Raw genomic sequence first — 5,000 nt, forward strand, 5'->3', positions numbered from 1 at the left:
CCCGGGTGGCACAGGGCTGGATGGGGCTTTCGTATAGCAGGGACGGTGCTGCCTCTCGCTTCGCTCGCTGTTCGCCGCTCACCGCTCGCTCGCTCAGCCAAAAATGGCCAGTTTTGGCCCGTTTTTGGGCTGTTTTGGCCTGTTTTTGGTCCGTTCTTGCATGGCGCGGTGACCGTCGTGAGCGGAGCAAAACGTCAGCCATCTCAGCACCCTGGAACCCCCCGGGTGGCACAGGGCTGGATGGGGCTTTCGTATAGCAGGGACGGTGCTGCCTCACGCTTCGCTCGCTGTTCGCCGCTCGCCGCTCGCTCGCGCAGCCAAAAATGACCAGTTTTGGCCCGTTTTTGGGCTGTTTTGGCCTGTTTATGGTCCGTTCTTGCGTGGTGCGGTGACCGTCGTGAGCGGAGCAAAACGTCAGCCATCTCAGCACCCTGGAACCCCCCGGGTGGCACAGGGCTGGATGGGGCTTTCGTATATAGCAGGGACGGTGCTGCCTCTCGCTTCGCTCGCTGTCCGCCGCTCGCCGCTCGCTCGCGCAGCCAAAAATGGCCAGTTTTGGCCCGTTTTTGGGCCGTTTTGGCCAGTTTTTGGCCTGTTCTTGCATTGCGCGGTGACCGTCGAGAGCGGAGCAAAACGTCAGCCATCTCAGCACCCTGGAACCCCCCGGGTGGCACAGGGCTGGATGGGGCTTTCGTATAGCAGGGACGGTGCTGCCTCTCGCTTCGCTCGCTGTCCGCCGCTCGCCGCTCGCTCGTGCAGCCAAAAATGGCCAGTTTTGGCCCGTTTTTGGGCCGTTTTGGCCAGTTTTTGGCCTGTTCTTGCATTGCGCGGTGACCGTCGAGAGCGGAGCAAAACGTCAGCCATCTCAGCACCCTGGAACCCCCCGGGTGGCACAGGGCTGGATGGGGCTTTCGTATAGCAGGGACGGTGCTGCCTCTCGCTTCGCTCGCTGTCCGCCGCTCGCCGCTCGCTCGTGCAGCCAAAAATGGCCAGTTTTGGCCCGTTTTTGGGCCGTTTTGGCCAGTTTTTGGCCTGTTCTTGCATTGCGCGGTGACCGTCGAGAGCGGAGCAAAACGTCAGCCATCTCAGCACCCTGGAACCCCCCGGGTGGCACAGGGCTGGATGGGGCTTTCGTATAGCAGGGACGGTGCTGCCTCTCGCTTCGCTCGCTGTCCGCCGCTCGCCGCTCGCTCGTGCAGCCAAAAATGGCCAGTTTTGGCCCGTTTTTGGGCCGTTTTGGCCAGTTTTTGGCCTGTTCTTGCATTGCGCGGTGACCGTCGAGAGCGGAGCAAAACGTCAGCCATCTCAGCACCCTGGAACCCCCCGGGTGGCACAGGGCTGGATGGGGCTTTCGTATAGCAGGGACGGTGCTGCCTCTCGCTTCGCTCGCTGTCCGCCGCTCGCCGCTCGCTCGTGCAGCCAAAAATGGCCAGTTTTGGCCCGTTTTTGGGCCGTTTTGGCCAGTTTTTGGCCTGTTCTTGCATTGCGCGGTGACCGTCGAGAGCGGAGCAAAACGTCAGCCATCTCAGCACCCTGGAACCCCCCGGGTGGCACAGGGCTGGATGGGGCTTTCGTATAGCAGGGACGGTGCTGCCTCTCGCTTCGCTCGCTGTCCGCCGCTCGCCGCTCGCTCGTGCAGCCAAAAATGGCCAGTTTTGGCCCGTTTTTGGGCCGTTTTGGCCAGTTTTTGGCCTGTTCTTGCATTGCGCGGTGACCGTCGAGAGCGGAGCAAAACGTCAGCCATCTCAGCACCCTGGAACCCCCCGGGTGGCACAGGGCTGGATGGGGCTTTCGTATAGCAGGGACGGTGCTGCCTCTCGCTTCGCTCGCTGTCCGCCGCTCGCCGCTCGCTCGTGCAGCCAAAAATGGCCAGTTTTGGCCCGTTTTTGGGCCGTTTTGGCCAGTTTTTGGCCTGTTCTTGCATTGCGCGGTGACCGTCGAGAGCGGAGCAAAACGTCAGCCATCTCAGCACCCTGGAACCCCCCGGGTGGCACAGGGCTGGATGGGGCTTTCGTATAGCAGGGACGGTGCTGCCTCTCGCTTCGCTCGCTGTCCGCCGCTCGCCGCTCGCTCGTGCAGCCAAAAATGGCCAGTTTTGGCCCGTTTTTGGGCCGTTTTGGCCAGTTTTTGGCCTGTTCTTGCATTGCGCGGTGACCGTCGAGAGCGGAGCAAAACGTCAGCCATCTCAGCACCCTGGAACCCCCCGGGTGGCACAGGGCTGGATGGGGCTTTCGTATAGCAGGGACGGTGCTGCCTCTCGCTTCGCTCGCTGTCCGCCGCTCGCCGCTCGCTCGTGCAGCCAAAAATGGCCAGTTTTGGCCCGTTTTTGGGCCGTTTTGGCCAGTTTTTGGCCTGTTCTTGCATTGCGCGGTGACCGTCGAGAGCGGAGCAAAACGTCAGCCATCTCAGCACCCTGGAACCCCCCGGGTGGCACAGGGCTGGATGGGGCTTTCGTATAGCAGGGACGGTGCTGCCTCTCGCTTCGCTCGCTGTCCGCCGCTCGCCGCTCGCTCGCGCAGCCAAAAATGGCCAGTTTTGGCCCGTTTTTGGGCCGTTTTGGCCAGTTTTTGGCCTGTTCTTGCATTGCGCGGTGACCGTCGAGAGCGGAGCAAAACGTCAGCCATCTCAGCACCCTGGAACCCCCCGGGTGGCACAGGGCTGGATGGGGCTTTCGTATAGCAGGGACGGTGCTGCCTCTCGCTTCGCTCGCTGTCCGCCGCTCGCCGCTCGCTCGTGCAGCCAAAAATGGCCAGTTTTGGCCCGTTTTTGGGCCGTTTTGGCCAGTTTTTGGCCTGTTCTTGCATTGCGCGGTGACCGTCGAGAGCGGAGCAAAACGTCAGCCATCTCAGCACCCTGGAACCCCCCGGGTGGCACAGGGCTGGATGGGGCTTTCGTATAGCAGGGACGGTGCTGCCTCTCGCTTCGCTCGCTGTCCGCCGCTCGCCGCTCGCTCGTGCAGCCAAAAATGGCCAGTTTTGGCCCGTTTTTGGGCCGTTTTGGCCAGTTTTTGGCCTGTTCTTGCATTGCGCGGTGACCGTCGAGAGCGGAGCAAAACGTCAGCCATCTCAGCACCCTGGAACCCCCCGGGTGGCACAGGGCTGGATGGGGCTTTCGTATAGCAGGGACGGTGCTGCCTCTCGCTTCGCTCGCTGTCCGCCGCTCGCCGCTCGCTCGTGCAGCCAAAAATGGCCAGTTTTGGCCCGTTTTTGGGCCGTTTTGGCCAGTTTTTGGCCTGTTCTTGCATTGCGCGGTGACCGTCGAGAGCGGAGCAAAACGTCAGCCATCTCAGCACCCTGGAACCCCCCGGGTGGCACAGGGCAGGATGGGGCTTTCGTATAGCAGGGACGGTGCTGCCTCTCGCTTCGCTCGCTGTCCGCCGCTCGCCGCTCGCTCGCGCAGCCAAAAATGGCCAGTTTTGGCCCGTTTTTGGGCCGTTTTGGCCAGTTTTTGGCCTGTTCTTGCATTGCGCGGTGACCGTCGAGAGCGGAGCAAAACGTCAGCCATCTCAGCACCCTGGAACCCCCCGGGTGGCACAGGGCTGGATGGGGCTTTCGTATAGCAGGGACGGTGCTGCCTCTCGCTTCGCTCGCTGTCCGCCGCTCGCCGCTCGCTCGTGCAGCCAAAAATGGCCAGTTTTGGCCCGTTTTTGGGCCGTTTTGGCCAGTTTTTGGCCTGTTCTTGCATTGCGCGGTGACCGTCGAGAGCGGAGCAAAACGTCAGCCATCTCAGCACCCTGGAACCCCCCGGGTGGCACAGGGCTGGATGGGGCTTTCGTATAGCAGGGACGGTGCTGCCTCTCGCTTCGCTCGCTGTCCGCCGCTCGCCGCTCGCTCGTGCAGCCAAAAATGGCCAGTTTTGGCCCGTTTTTGGGCCGTTTTGGCCAGTTTTTGGCCTGTTCTTGCATTGCGCGGTGACCGTCGAGAGCGGAGCAAAACGTCAGCCATCTCAGCACCCTGGAACCCCCCGGGTGGCACAGGGCTGGATGGGGCTTTCGTATAGCAGGGACGGTGCTGCCTCTCGCTTCGCTCGCTGTCCGCCGCTCGCCGCTCGCTCGTGCAGCCAAAAATGGCCAGTTTTGGCCCGTTTTTGGGCCGTTTTGGCCAGTTTTTGGCCTGTTCTTGCATTGCGCGGTGACCGTCGAGAGCGGAGCAAAACGTCAGCCATCTCAGCACCCTGGAACCCCCCGGGTGGCACAGGGCTGGATGGGGCTTTCGTATAGCAGGGACGGTGCTGCCTCTCGCTTCGCTCGCTGTCCGCCGCTCGCCGCTCGCTCGCGCAGCCAAAAATGGCCAGTTTTGGCCCGTTTTTGGGCCGTTTTGGCCAGTTTTTGGCCTGTTCTTGCATTGCGCGGTGACCGTCGAGAGCGGAGCAAAACGTCAGCCATCTCAGCACCCTGGAACCCCCCGGGTGGCACAGGGCTGGATGGGGCTTTCGTATAGCAGGGACGGTGCTGCCTCTCGCTTCGCTCGCTGTCCGCCGCTCGCCGCTCGCGCAGCCAAAAATGGCCAGTTTTGGCCCGTTTTTGGGCCGTTTTGGCCAGTTTTTGGCCTGTTCTTGCATTGCGCGGTGACCGTCGAGAGCGGAGCAAAACGTCAGCCATCTCAGCACCCTGGAACCCCCCGGGTGGCACAGGGCTGGATGGGGCTTTCGTATAGCAGGGACGGTGCTGCCTCTCGCTTCGCTCGCTGTTCGCCGCTCGCCGCTCGCTCGCGCAGCCAAAAATGGCCAGTTTTGGCCCGTTTTTGGGCTGTTTTGGCCAGTTTTTGGCCTGTTCTTGCGTGGTGCGGTGACCGTCGAGCGGAGCAAAACGTCAGCCATCTCAGCACCCTGGAACCCCCCGGGTGGCACAGGGCTGGATGGGGCTTTCGTATAGCAGGGACGGTGCTGCCTCTCGCTTCGCTCGCTGTTCGCCGCTCGCCGCTCGCTCGCGCAGCCAAAAATGGCCAGTTTTGGCCCGTTTTTGGGCTGTTTTGGCCTGTTTTTGGGCTGTTCTTGTGTGG

Source organism: Musa acuminata, unplaced genomic scaffold (assembly GCF_036884655.1).
Source record: "Musa acuminata AAA Group cultivar baxijiao unplaced genomic scaffold, Cavendish_Baxijiao_AAA HiC_scaffold_96, whole genome shotgun sequence".
Taxonomy (NCBI): Eukaryota; Viridiplantae; Streptophyta; class Magnoliopsida; order Zingiberales; family Musaceae; genus Musa; species Musa acuminata.